This window comes from Notolepis coatsorum (genome assembly GCF_963971535.1).
Source record: "Notolepis coatsorum genome assembly, chromosome: 1".
Classification (NCBI taxonomy): domain Eukaryota; kingdom Metazoa; phylum Chordata; class Actinopteri; order Aulopiformes; family Paralepididae; genus Notolepis; species Notolepis coatsorum.
Window position 1 is genome coordinate 44,973,554 of NC_140165.1, and position 15,964 is coordinate 44,989,517.

Genomic DNA, 15,964 nt, shown 5'->3' on the forward strand with positions numbered 1-15,964 from the left:
ACGACGACACCAGCAAAAAAGAAAAGTAGAAACAAACTAAAAAAGACCGGTTTTAATCCAGTGTTGCACTGTTACGATTCGGCATGACAGAATAACCCAATATGCGGATTGACAGGAGAAAGGAGACAGGGGTTGCACTTCTCAACGGTGTTCTTTTAATATCAGAACTCAAGGCAGGAGCAAGGCAGGGATATATATAAAACGAAACAAAAGGCACAGCGGTGCTGGCGCTAACTACAAACACGGACTGAGATACGAAAACAAAGATGACAAAACAGAATACTAATAATATTAGTATTAGTATTATAACTTACTGAGACTCAATACAACAGCAGGGCAAGGCAGATGACAGCAAGGTACAAACAGGAACGGGGAACACGGAGGAATGACGCCACAAAGGAAGTGGGAACAGGACACCCTAATATACTCAGACTAATTACAATGATTACAAATGATCAACAGCTGGGGGAAGAAGACACTAGAACTAATACAATACCAAAATACAATACAACAATCATGGAACAAGGACTAGGCTAAATACAAAACACAGAATAAGAATGCTAACACAGAACACACCTAAACAGACAACACTTGTAATAAAGACACTAATTGCCACAGTAGAGTGTTATTGATTTGAGCAAGCAAGATCAGAGTTGAGTGCATTGTCTGCAGGTGACCGCTAGATGGCGGTATGACACAGCTGTCAACTCTCTGCCTGGGGCATTCTCTCTCCCAGACATGAGCTGATCTTGGAGCGTGACAGTACCTCCCCCCGAACGGGGGGCTTCCAGACCCCCGAGAATATCATCCGGACACGCAGGAGGCCGGGACCCCGGAAAAAAACCCTGGGGCGAGGACCCGGAGAACAGGGGCCGGAAGTCCGAGGAAAAAACCCAGGAGGGGCATAGCAACCAGGGGGGTAGAAAACGGGCGCAGATCCCCAGAGAGGGGGGGCGGGGACGGGAACAGAGGCCCGGAGAGGGGGGGGCGGGGACGGGAACAGAGGCCCGGAGAGAGGGGGTGGGGACGGGAACAGAGGCCCGGAGAGGGGGGATGGGGACCGAGGACCGGAGAGGGAGGCAGGACCCGGGAACAGAGGCCCGACGAGGGGGGGGTGGGGAAGGGAACAGAGGCCCGGAGAGGGGGGGTGGGGAGAGAAACAGGATCAGGGAGCCTGGAGCCAGGAACCGAGGGTAAGGACCCCGGAGCAGGATCTCGGACGAGAGACCCTCTAGCCGCCGGACTAGGGACCGGATCCGGAGAGCCGGAACGGAGGTGCGGCGGTGACGACCCCCGGAGCAGGATCCAACGCAGCCCACGGCGAAGACCACGACGAAGACCACGGCGAAGACCACGGCGAGGGCCAGGGCGCCGATCACGGCGTAGAGCTGGACCAGACGGGGAACCAGGATCAGTCGAGGAGCCAGGACCAGTCGAGGAGCCAAGAGCCGGCGTAGCAGCCAGACCAGGTGTAGAGGCCGGGCAGGGCGCGGGGACCGGACGAGTCTCGGCGGTGAGGCGTGGCGTAGGATCCGGGGATAAGCCTGGACCCAGTGCAGCAGCCGCACTAGGCGTAGAGGCTGGGCAGGCCATGGAAGCCGGAGGAGGAGCGGTGACAGCCGGGACTACACCGACCGGAACCAGGCTGGCAGCGACAACCGGATCAGCTGTCGGGGCAATGCTAGCTGGGGAAACCCAGCCAGCCTCAGGAGCCATGCTAACAGTAAGGACAATGCTAGTTGGGTGGGCCTGGCTAACTGCAGGGACACGAACAGGAGGCAGATCAGAGGGTGGAACACGATACCTCTTCATGAGGACTGCGGCCTCGTCGGCCATCACCCTCATCTCTGCCTCCTGGTCCAGATACTGTTCCACTGCGGACTGGATTGTCTGAAACAGAAATACCCATTTAGCTAGGGAATACTTCGACATATCCCCCTCCATTAATTTGGAGAGAACCTTCATCGTCCCCTTAATTTTTCCGCTGGGTTCGGTGATGGTGGCGTCATTCTGTTACGATTCGGCATGACAGAAGAACCCAATATGCGGATTGACAGGAGAAAAGAGACGGGGGTTGCTCTGTTCTTTTAATATCAGAACTCAAGGCAGGAGCAAGGCAGGGATATATATATAATACAAAACAAAAGGCACAGCGGCGCTGGCGCTAACTACAAACACGGACTGAGATACGAAAACAAAGATGACAAAACAGAATACTAATATAACTTACTGAGACTCAATACAACAGCAGGGCAAAGCAGACGACAGCAAGATACAAACAGGAACGGGGAACACGGAGGAATGACGCCACAAAGGAAGTGGGAACAGGACACCCTAATATACTCAGACTAATTACAATGATTACAAATGATCAACAGCTGGGGGAAGAAGACACTAGAACTAATACAATACCAAAATACAATACAACAATCATGGAACAAGGACTAGGCTAAATACAAAACACAGAATAAGAATGCTAATACAGAACACACCTAAACAGACAACACTTGTAATAAAGACACTAATTGCCACAGTAGAGTGTTATTGATTTGAGCAAGCAAGATCAGAGTTGAGTGTATTGTCTGCAGGTGACCGCTAGATGGCGGTATGACACAGCTGTCAACTCTCTGCCTGGGGCATTCTCTCTCCCAGACATGAGCTGATCTTGGAGCGTGACATCCCACTATGTACTGTACATGTACAGTTTGCACCAGGGGCAGACTGGCAACAAAAAAACAGGCCGGAAATTTGCGGTCAAGCAGCCCCCATTTATTCGAAATAAGTTAACATATAAAATTGAAAATGCATCAAGCTAATCAATCAATTAATCAATCAATGAATCATCAAATAACAAATTTTTATAAAATGTTGACCTGTACTACTGTACTAAGACTTCAGGCTATGGAACCGTGGTGTTTTCCAGCTCATACCTCTTTGCTGGAATAATGGAATCTGGAATCTGGCAACCACTAAATAAAAATGTGAGTACACAAGTTCAACTCAAGTTCAAACCTGTTACTCTATTTCATTAGCACTAAAAGTGATTATCCTTTTTTGCATTAGTAACTTCAGAATGTTATCTTTCAAAAGAGACCAGGCTCATGCATCTGCCATAAGTATAAAGCTAAGCTTTGTGAAAAGAAGTATGCAGTCCCCAAGTTCAAGTTAAGAAATTGCCACTTTTCTGCCTGCCTGTTAAGAGGTTAAATTGCATAAAACAGACATTAAGACAACACAATTTGGACAGTTGGTTGACATGTGCATCAATTATAATTTAGCATTCATTTAATTCATGATGAATAGTCCATCTGAACATACTATAGCACTATGGTGTTATGCCCTAATTCACTTTACACAATGGCACTCAATATTGCACCTGTAGTTTCTTCTATGATGCTGGTTATATTTTGTATATAGCTTACACTCTGCTCTATTGGAAGTATCCCTTTAATCATATTCTATCATGAAAACTTTTCACCACGTGTATGCATCTGCCCACCTGCCTGACCACTCCCACATCCGCTCCCTATATAAGCGGGGTCATGGCCATACTATCAGCTACTTCCCTACTTTCACCACTGTGAATTCCGTGTATAGCACTGCTTCAAGTTTAGTTTGACCTCCACCAGCGGTTCGCATTTGGGGCGCGCGTCGCCGAGCAGTTTCCCCGCCGGCGTTGTGCTCCGACTGGGGAAATAATTCATACCGGGAGATATAGCACGAAATATAGCCCCAATCAGGCCACTTTTTAAGTGAGGGGTCTGGGGGTCCCCCACCCGGAAAACGTTGGTTACAAAGACTTAATTTCCTGCATTCTGGTGAATTTTAGTGCATGTGAATCACAAACTAATGAGCCAACAATTTCTTAGTACAATGTACTGTTATGAACCTCAAATAAAACTGTTGTGGCACTAGCAATGGTACTCTCTCCACCTTCAAAAAGAAAAAAGCAAGAGCACAACATATTTTTCTATTTACTATTATAATACAGGTAACCACTCTCTCCACCTATTCAAACAAGGCAAGAGCACAATACCATATTCACTTTACTGATGCACTACCCATCAACAGTTAAAACAGCCCTTTACACAAACATTAAATAACAGACCTTTCATTACAATACTATAATAACAGTAGCCACTGCCAGAATAGTGACACATGTATCACGTGTGGTGAGCACACACATGCATGCACAACAAAGACAGAAGATTGCGTTGTCTCAATCATTTTAACTATAAAATTTGCTCAAAGTATGAGCTCACTGACTGAAATTTCCAACAAAAAGCATCAATTGTCTAATAATATTGTTCACATTAACTAGACTAGATGTTTTTGAAGAAATTAGAAAGGGAACAACAACTTAACCCTTGTGTCTGATCAGATTCTTATTTTTTTGATAACTTTGCAGTGATTATGTTTGTAGCCAATGTGGCAAAGGTGTGTAATCTTTGAATTATCTTGGAATTATTTTGACTCTCTCTTTCATAAATTGTTTATTCAACTTCAGCCCCAATCATAACCACCACATATTGTTTTTTGTAATGTCAGATTTAACAACTCCTTTTGGGAGTGTGACATCTGCCATTCCATTCGCCGCCTCCACGGTCAATCAGTTGTATCGCCTGGTCCCGCCTCCACCAATCACAAGCGGCAGCACGGCTCCATTGTTTGTGTGTGTGTCCGCGTGAGGGAGAGAGAGTCAGATAGTTCTCCAACTCTGTCGCAGACAGTGAAATCCTGGTTGTTCCCCACCCACCTGGTTATCTAAAAACTATCGCGCCGCGCCGCCGCCACAACTAGAAACAATGGCCTGGCAAAAAATAAATAAAAAATTATAATAAAATAAATATATAATTATAATTTATATATATATATTATATATAATTTTATATAATTTTTATTTTTTAATCTGTGCAGGCCAGGCCACCGGGAAAACTCCCGGTGCTCCCGATGGCCAGTCCGGGCCTGTGGACCAGCCATTTGTTGCGGCCATTCATCCTGCGTCCGAGGGTCAGGTAGGACATTACACTATGCCCCACTCTTCCTTCCTCCCCCCCCCGAATGTTTTTGGTTAATAACAATGTTTTTGTTTAACAAAACGTGTGTTTACTTCACTGCATTTGGGGGGATACGACGTGTGCTATGTGAACTCACAGCTACAAATGCTGGGGTTGCGATTCTTGCTTGGAGTGTTTGTGCAGTTTTCTTTGAAAATTGTGTTGGTCGCTATTGTGTATAGCTTAGCCTTGTAGTTCTAGCACTTGGCCAAGGCTTATGTCCTTCTCTCTACTTAAAGACAGCGTTCTTTCTTACGTGAGTAAATGTGAACTTGGGGTTTTTATTGTATGATGAGAGTTGTGTGTGTGTTTCATGTAACGTTTAGGTAAACGTAGCATTGAGTCCACAACTGGTCTGGGTGTTAGCCTACAGAGTTGTACATATGTGGCATATGACCAAGGGCCTTGAGAAGTCCCTCTCTTTAGCTTGATATTTTTTCTTTGCTTAACACATCCCACGCCGGAAACGGCTTACGACGTGTTTCAAGTTTATGCGAATTCTGCCATTCCACGGCGTACAACGTTATTGAGATAATATTTCATTTTTTCGCCATGTTATTCATAATTCCCTCATGGAGCCTGGTCTGATGCAGTGGGAGCATGCACAACTCTGCAACGCTTCAATACTGCCGCCTGGTGGATGATCGGCGAGTTGCAACCGGAAGTGGATCTCTTGTGATCCCGGTGCATCTGACAAATGCGTCCGGCACTCGCATATTGTTGCGTGACTGTAGACACACGTCCGTGTGTAGCGATCGCTGCCATAACGCAATAATCTATACGATGTGGGCATTTATTATGATGATACAAACCGGAAATGGATTTAGGATACCGCCGTCAAATAAGTGGGATCTTAGAGCGGCTAGGTGGTGGAGTGGGCAAGGCGCTCAACACCAATGCAGGAGACGCTGGGTTCGAGCCCAGCTCTCCGCATTGCTATCAGCTTGGCTGGTCGTTAATACTAATACAATTGGCAGTATTAGGGGGTGGGAAGCTGATGGGTGGGGATCGGACGTTGTGGACAGCAACTCCTACAGGTCGGTTGGTGCGCCTGCGCAGCAGAATCAGGAAGCGACGGGGGCGGCGTGCCCTCCAAACGCAGATCCCCGACGCTGAAAGATCGCGCTGTGCAGGTGAAAAGATGCGACGGCTGCTTCCTCGAGTACCGGAGGGGACACATGATGTAAGGCTTCGTCCACATTGCAGCCGGCTTGTGGGAGGCATGGCCTAACAGCGTTCGAGACAGGGGAGGGTAGAATTGGACGATACGAAAATTGGGATGGGAGAAAAATAGAAAATGGGAGAAAAAGTAGATCAAAACAAATAATAAGTGGGATCTTTTTCCTCCAGTCTCATCGGCGAACGGTAAGAGGACGCTGGCGTTACTTTCAGCCTGTTTGTTTATTATTATCAATGCAAACGCTCTGATCAATATATCACCCATACTACATAAAGCATTTACTGACGATCACGGAATTATAAATGACCCCCCCCCCGTTCATCCGCGCATTATAAGTCATAACGTTTAGGATCATGTACAGTTGAAATTTTTTATATAGCGTGGATCGGCAACAAACGGCAGTTGATAATCTATATATGCGTTTATGCCTATATCTCACGTTCTAGGAATTACTGCAAAAAACGATAAAAACATATTTATATTCTAGACGGTATTTTCGTATGAATGTATGAATGAAAAAGTATAACGTTCCCACATCCTGAATGATAGATAATCGATGTTGAATGGGCCATAGTAATGTCAATTTAGCAATACAATTTAAAAAGTTATAGCCCTGCAAAGAAGGTGAACATCTCAATAGACTTAAGGTGGTGGCAGAGAGTGGTATAAGATGCTCAAATTGCGTGGCAGGGAATGTGTTAAGGGTAATGATAAAAATAGCGGGTGGCAAGTTTTTCACACATAAGCCAGAGCCGTGAAATAAAACCAGTTTTTTACACAAATGAGGTTATCGGCTGTGGCTGGCGTGCATGATGTAAAGCTTTTACTCTACAGGTAAGTATGTGCTTTCATCTGGCGTGCCATGCAACTGGTGTCACGGCTCTGTTTAGTTATGGTGTCGTATCAGGGGTAAGGTGGTGAGGGGGTGGATAAAATAACCCCCCTTTACAAAACTGATTGGCCGAGAGGTTGTGCCTTCAGTCTCCCTGTCGAGGGTGTTCTCTCTCTCGTAACAGGGGGGGGGGGGGGAGATTTTCCTGTCTCCCACACCAAATCAGGATAGGTGGGACACAGGATTCCCCCGGCCATTTGAAAACGTCACAGGCACTTTTTCTTGCTGGCCAAGAGACATGTCTGTGAGTTACAGGGCCTGTGCTACAGACCGCTGTCATTGTAAAGGATAGGTGATGCAATGCAGTAGAGACAATTTGTATTTTACTCTGCTCCCTACCAGTAGTGTATATTGGGTCAGAGCCTCCTCCTCAGGGAGTTTCAGAGCCTCCTCTTCAGGGAGTTTCAGAGCCTCCTCTTCAGGCAGTTTGAGAGCCTCCTCTGAGTTTCAGAACCTCCCTCTCAGTGAGGGAGCCTCCTCAGAGTTCCAGAGCCTCCTCCTCAGAGAGTCTTAGTCCAATTGTTACATGAACCTTTTTCAATGGTTTTACTCACGTTGTGGTCTCTCTGGGGAAATCGCTGTCTTCTCCTCTTACATAAAGAGCAGAATTGACGCGTTTTTTATTCTCAGGCTCGAGAGGCCATTGAAGCACAATCACGTTTTCTTATTGGCCAAGAGACATGTCCGTGAGTTACAGGGCCTATGCTGCAGACCGCTGTCATTGTAAAGGATAGGTGATGCAATGCAGTAGAAACAATTTTTCTTCTACTATGCTCCCTACCAGTAGTGTATATTGAGTCAGAGCCTCCTCCTCACGGAGTTTCAGAGCCTCCTCCTCAGGGAGTTTCAGAGCCTCCTCTGAGTTTCAGAACCTCCCTCTCAGTGAGGGAGCCTCCTCAGAGTTTCAGAGCCTCCTCCTCAGAGAGTCTTAGTCCAATGTGTTACATGAACCTTTTTCAATTGTTTTACTCACGTTGAGGTCTCTCTGGGAAAACCGCTGTCTTCCCCTCTTACATAAAGAGCAGAATTGACGCGGTTGTTATTCCCAGGCTCGTCATGTAAGGACCCGTGTCTGTGTCTTTTGTAGACCGGCTTCCTGCTGCTCATCCCAGACAGCAAGGGGAAACATTGTGGGGTTCTTTCTTGTTAGAAATTGGCCCAGGGTGTTTTTCATTGATTGAATCCGTTTTTTGGGACCGGCGCGCGCCTTGGTTGCCCAACATCATAAAAACTGCGTTTTTTTATGCGGTCAGCTGGGAAGGAAATTTTTTTTCTCTACCGAGCACCAGTGCACTAGGTTAGACTCGAGGACTCGCGTGCATCTCCGGGGGGAGATGACGGAGTAGATCAAACATTGGCAGGGGGGTTTCACGCCCGTTAGGTGGGCCACCGAGAGCAGTGCGTTCGCATACTGACCGTCTTGGTGGCGCTCTCTGTGATGTTTTTAATCGACACGCGTACCTACCCTCCCTCTTAGGACTGGGGACGGCGGCGTGACAAGGGCACAGGACTTGTCCTGGTCGCGCCGGACCGGATCAGTTTAACCCGTTGTCCGTCGGGGCACAGACAAGTTCCTGGAACTCCGAAGGACCCTGAGCTTTTCCGGGGGGAAAATGCCAAGGCGGACTGGACGTCACAGGGGTTGATGTCATGAATGTGTGTCATGTAGATGTCACTATGAGTTGCCCTTAACACATTGGGGACGAGCCACGGAGAAATCTGTGTTTCGAATCCATGCGTTGTGGACAGAGTCACGGACATCTCCGTGGGAAGTTGTTATTGCTTTTATTCCATTTCAATAACCTATTCAAGGTCGCAGAGCGGCACTGCAGATTTTCCCTACTCGACAAGGTGCAATACCGGCCAGATCCTCCCAGGGGCGCCACTGCAGTGTGCCCTGTGGCTGAAGGGATCAGTTTCTTTTTTTTTCTTTCAACATAGATTTTAGTAGCAGGATTCTGGATGTGCATCATGTAGCTTGGATTACGTTTCAAATTGCAGATTTCACCATGCAATAAGGGGATTTATCATCAGCCAATGGACATATTGATCTACCAGATGACGATCGATAACGGGGAAATGCTCGGGGGGATCAGCCCGGACGACGGTAAGATCCCCTTCACGTAAATTACAGCCCGATCTGACACAGTTCTGATAGCCATCCAGGCGATCGGCCTATGTGGCTAGTTAGACGAACATGGTTATTGGTAATCAATAATAATAAACAACGTCCCCCGCCCCCCCCCCCCCCCCCCCCTTTCATGCATACATGCTTTGGGACAGTCCCGATCATATGCAGTTTGAGTTATTTCTGTAGCATCTGTAAAACGGAAATGCCATTGGATATAACGTTAGCAGTTATTAGCCCTGTATCTTCCAGGAAATATACTAGACCAAATCCGCTATAAAGCTTATATTCACGGCGCTATAAAATGAGAACCTATTGATGCATTTGTTTTTTCTTTAAGCCATTTGGAAGGGACGGTTTATGGACTCAATTGACAATGAGAATGGACAGATAGCAATACTATAAAGTATATATTTAGCTGTACAAAAAGCCACACGTTTGTTTACATTCCCCGGTCCTCTTGCCATTAATTAGACTAAGCCCAATGGCCCTGAATGTGTTAATAGTGGTGTGCATTGGTCCATACTGTACTTTTTTGCACAATGTTAGGTGGGTGGTCCTTCTCCATTCATTTCACCCCTCCCTCCCTGCTGAGCCGGGGATGGGAGGGGGCTGTCGGGGAGGCTGCTTCTGTCAACTCCTCTATGCATCCCTGTCTAAGTCCCAGTCCTCCAGGCCCAGGTCGGGCCTTGCCCTCGTTGACCTGTTGGCCTGGGTTAACCCTCTTTAAACCTGAAACACATGAACTGCATTGTATAGCCTGTGTATACGCGCAGTTATGTTTCCGTTTTTTTTTGTGGGTTAAGGGAGCAACCACTCTCTGTTAGTAAACATAGGGGGGTGGTTGTCTCTCCGGTGTGTTGGTAGCAGAGTCGACTCTCGGGTTGAGCCCGGTTAAGACCCCGGCTGCCCGAGAATATGCCCCCGCATCTTTCATGACCTCTGCCAATTGTGTCAAACTCTTTCTCTGAACCTCGACCCCGCGGGATTAATAAATTGGCGGGGTCAGGGTTTGTGATGGAATCTGTTCGCTGGCCGAGTTGGCTAGCTCCAACTCCACAAGGTGTCCACGGCATACCGAACACCCTTTCCGCCGGGATACTGTTCTTACAGTAAGCCCCCTAGGCTCCTGTCTAGTCCGCAGTGCTCCGGGCGCAGGTCGAGTTCTGCTCTTAAGACCTGTCGACCTGGATTGAGGGATCAACCTCCTTGGAGGGTTGTCTCCCCGGCGCGCCAGCTGGCCCCACAACATTGTAGGGGGGAAGCCTCCTCGGGAGTCCTTCGGAGTGGCGTGCCAAGGGGAAATCTTTTGCATTAATTTGAACTATTGTAATGCAATCACACATTTATGATGCATAATCCAACCTGAACATACTATGCATTGGTGTATTATGGTCTAATTCACTTTACACAATGGCACTTAATATTGCACCTGTCGTTTCTACTATGATCATTTGGACTGTTGGTTGCCAACTATTAACTATGATAGGACTTGTAACTAGCACTAGCAAGCAAAACAATATTGATAAATTATTTTATTGAAGTTAAAGAATAGCAAATTTACATTAACTTGTTGATGGAGAATACTGGGAGAAAGCTTATCTAGCAAAAATAATATTCATAATAATAATGACTTATTTATAACACGCATTTCTAAAACCCAATGCGCTATCTAAAGCTGAAAAGCTAACGCGTGTGGAGCGTGTGAATCACATGTTGCGATTACCCTGTGGTTTAAAAGCATGAGTGGACCGGCCCACCGGGAACATTCCTGAATTTCCCGATGGCCAGTCAACGCCTGGTGTGCACTGTCCTTCATTGTGTATTTATATAGTTGTTGTTCCATATGCTGAGCCATTCAATTCAACCAACTTGGGAGCTATCTTATTCAGTGTGTGGACTTTAATTTTTTTTCATTTATTCATTCAATCTTTATTTCAATTTGAGTATTCATTGAGGGCACAGCCTCACAGTGTGAGTTTCACATCCACACCAACACGTTTGCAACTAGGCCAATTCAATTTGTGTGTGTGTGGGGGGGGGGGGGGGGGGGGGGGGGGTGGGGGTCTACATTGGATAACAGCATGAGCATCACACAAGGTAGCATTCACAAAGCTTTTGACAAATTGAAAACCATTCATCCCCCTTCACTTTGTTTCCCTGACGAGCCTTTTCACTGTACTTCCGGGACTTTGGGTGCCGCTCCTATTATAGTTCCGTACTGTATTCCTCGAGCGAAAAACAAAGACCCCTTTATTTATTTATTTTTCCCGCTGAACTACTCTCCGGCCCATTCATTCCTCTGCGAGGGCCGGTGAGTTAATTAAAACGCTGAATGGCACGCTTTAGGTTGCAAACAGAAAACTCTGTTGTTTGACCTTTTCCCTGTTTGCCGTCAGGAGGCAATGCAGACTGAGCGTACGGAGCTCTGAATGGATTATGTACTATCATGGCTGACGTGCCTCTTCAGGGAAATTAAGGAGAACGTAGAGGACGAGGAGGAGAGGCGGTGCACACGGGGAGGGGCATCTTTACTTTATTGTTGTGGGGGGGGGGGGGGGGGGGGGGGGGCAGTTCAGGCAATAACTATGAACATAGACAACTGTCTCCTTGGCCTGGTAATGACGTCCCAATAATTGATTGCTCGTGGTAAAATGCATCAAATTAAAGTAGCCAGGCCAATTAAAGGCTTTTATCTTTGTTCTATAAGAAAATAGCCAGTAGATAAAGGCTTTTATCTGTGTTCTATAAGAAACTAGCCAGTATATAAAGGCTATATATATTTTCTTTCACTTTTTCTCCTCCTGTTTTTCTGTGTTTTTCTCCCATCCCAATTTAGTCGTCATGCCAATTCCCCCCTCCCCTTCCTGGTCATTGCTTGCATGTGCCCCCCACTGGTCGTCTAGGGAGGGTTGATAGATACTATCACATGTCCCCTCCGATACATGCAGAGTCAGCCAGCCACTTCTTTTCACCTGCCAGCGCGGACTCTCATTGGTGAGGTGTAACGTGTGGGAGGCTCACACTACCCTCACCATCTCCCTCGCTGTGCAGGCGCCCTGACCGACCTGTAGGAGTCGCTGTTTACAACAACCAGATTACCACCAACCGGCTTCCCTCCCGCCAATTGAGCCAGTATGACGGCCGGCCAAGCCGGAGGCAACGCTGACAGCCGGATTCGATACCAGTTGACTCTCGCGTTGGTGACGAGCGCTTAGTCCGCTGTGCCACCCAGCCGACATAAAGGCTATTTTCTGTGTTCTATAAGAAAGTAGCCAGTAGATAAAGGCTGTGTTCTATAAGAAAGTAGTCAGTAGATAAAGGATTTTATCTGTGTTCTATAAGAAAGTAGTCAGTAGATAAAGGCTTTTATCCTTGTCCTATAAGAAACTAGCCAGTAGAGAACGACTTTTATCTTTGTTCTATAAGTAAGTAGCCAGTAGATAAAGGCTTGAATCTAAGTTTTTCTATAAGTAAGTAGCCAGTAGATAAAGGCTTTTATCTTTGTTCTATAAGTAAGTAGCCAGTAGATAAAGACTTTTATCTTTGTTCTATAAGTAAGTAGCCATGGATAAAGGCTTTTATCTTTGTTCTATAAGTAATTAGCCAGTAGATACAGGCTTTTTAACTATTAGATAAGAAGAGTGCCTTTGACTTTTTGGAGGTCTTCTATTGATGGTGAATTAGTGAATGATTTTGTGGGGCTTCCTGTAGCTTTTGCGCTCAAACAGGAGGGGTCCCGTATAACCAATGACTTCAGAGAAACAGCAGGAGCACTCCAATATAAAGACTCTGTTTTTAACTGCTGTCTGTTGTTGTCATTTATTTCAGATTTTTGCAGTAGTGTAAAGCACCCTGTGCATTCGTGCTTTGAAGGGTGCTATATAAATAAAGGTCATTCATTCATTCATTCATTCATTCATTCATTCATTCATTCATTCATTCATTCATTCATTCATTCATTCATTCATTCATTCATTCATTCATTCATTCATATAGCAAATCTCCATGACAAAGTTCTTTGTATTTTTTTTTTGTTTTTGTTTTGTTTGACTTTATTCGACGTCACTGACGTTTTGGCATTGACCTGCCTTCTCCGGAGCTTACTAAAACACTGTTGCAGCACCTTGTCCTTAGATTTACTGAAATAAATCCCAGTTCACAGGAAATATGGCAGGCCTTATAAAAACAGTGGAATGCCTCTTTAAAAGTCTTGAATTCATAAAAAAAAAATATATATATATATATATACAGTACAGTATAATCACAAGCACTTGAAAGTGGGACGGTGAAATGATGGATGGGAGATAGAACAGAGGGAGAGAGGATGGAAGAGCAGAAAGAAAGATTAGACATACTGACAGACAGCGGTAGCCATTGGAGAGTTCACCCACTTGCCTCGATCCTGCAGCTGTAGCCTCAATTAACAGTATTGCAGTCAATTAAATGTAATCAATTGTCTAATTGGTTAAATTGATGGACTGATTGAGCTGCCAGATTGATTGACCGATTTTGTGTCTGATTGATTTAGAGTACATTACCGACAGAAAATGATATAAGGGGTGAGCTCTTACCTCCCAGTACAAATTAGTCGGGTCTCCTTGAACCATCTTGAAGAACCGCGATGACCCTGGGAGGAAATTATTCCCCAGTTGATCAAACTTGAGAACCTTAATGAACACGGCCCTCGGCTTCCACGGTGGCCATTAGTGGGGTAGTGTGAAGCTCTCTCATTTGAAGGAGAACTGAGTGGAGACGCTTGATAAATAGCGGCCCGCGCCATTGGTTTGCCACATTGGGTGAAACCCAGTGCGTCAGCCTAATTGGACAGCTCTTTACAGGACGCTCCGGGAGACCATTTGACGGTTGGTCAATAACCACCGTCGCCCGTCGTTATCCGGGTAAATGGACCCCGAAATATTTTCCTGATGTAATCGAGGCTCTGTCGGTGCCGCGTTGAGAAGTGCACAACAGAATGATTGATTTGATTATTCGCACGTCTGTGCTGAGCCTCCGTTTGTTGAGACACGCCTCTGGCTGTGTTCTTGATCATGTTCACGGGGGAATCAATCAAATTGCACGTAAGTAAAAAGACACGTTGAAAGTTGCGCTGTTTCTTAATTTATATTAAAAGACGTTGCATGCTGTCAGAAACAAAGGCTTGTACAGTTACATAAGAGAAACATAAATTTAAATAAAGTACACACTAATCAAGTATTGTGTAGTCACACAATGTACTGTATAATTATACTGTATATGTTATGACAGACTCGGGGGTGTTCTGAGTTGTCACTTGATTCGATTGACCAAAATACACATGGCAGAAGCAAGTTTAACAGTAGCTTTAATGTTGTTTAGGGCGAAAAGAGGGGTTAGTGTGATCGTCAGCCAGTCGGTAATCCGAGAAAAGCGCCTTGGTCCGTTAGCGGGGTTTGGTCCAGAAAGAGCGGTTCTCGTACAGGCGGGGGATGATCCGGGAGAAGAGACGTCAGACAAGCAGGGGTCGATGCACAGGCGGGTTCTCATACAGTCAGGGGATATAGCACACAGCAGGGTCCTCCTTCCGGAAGTAGATAAACAAAGCAGGGGTCACACACAGACAGCAATCTTTCCTCCTCTTCTTCTCTTCTCTTACTCACGTTCGTTCCGGTTTCGCCTCAGCGACTCCAATTCATTCTGTCACTCCGTCTCCATTTTCTATGGTGTGGTGATTGTGCTCACCTGTCTCGGGCGCGTCTGGCACAGGTGCGCTTCATCTGCGCTGATGCGCTCTGCTCTGGCGGGAGTTCCTCCGGAACTCCTAATATGGGCACATGCCCCATAACCTTGGCCGACACATACCAGCCGTCTATTACCACGCCAGCCGGTCTGCCACAATGTATATTAAAAAAAAAATATATATATATAAGTCAACAGTGTCTTCAGGTGAGTGAAGGTTGAAGGAATGTTTGACACAACAATGAGGACGAGTACAGAGCACAGGTGGAGAGCTTTGTAAGTTGGAGCGACATCAACCACCTTCAAGTCAATATCAGCAAGACCAAGGAGCTGGGGGTGGACTAGTGGCCGGCGGAGCAAGACGAGTCGCCCAACTGCCATCACTATCCAAGGGGAGGGGGTGGAGGTCGTGGAGAGTACACCTGAACAGCAAATTAGACTGGTCGGACAACACAGAGGCCCTCTACAGGAATTTACCAGTATGTAGTAGCCAGCGTCCTCTTCTTCAGAGATGACAAACTGAACAAGCTGGTTACTCTATGGCTGAACAAGCTGCTATCCAGGAGAACCCCTCCCATCCCCTCTACGAGTGTGCAAAGATGACCCCCCCCCCCCCCCCCCACACACACACACACACACACACACACACACACACACACACACACACACACACACACACACACACACACACACACACACACACACACACACACACACACACACACACACACACACACACACACACACACACACACACACACACACACACACACACACACACCACCTTGGTCAGTTAGCAGGGCTGCATGGGAAATGTCAGAGGTAATCCTGCCTGCTTGTATTATTATTAGTATTATTATTATCATTATAATTTGTATAATAATATACCAGAGCAGGTGAGCCAGGTCTCTCTGCCGCCAGCCTATACAGTAATTTACCTCATGGCTCGTTTCCCAGTCTGTTTTTGTGTGACTTTGGCAATGTCATTC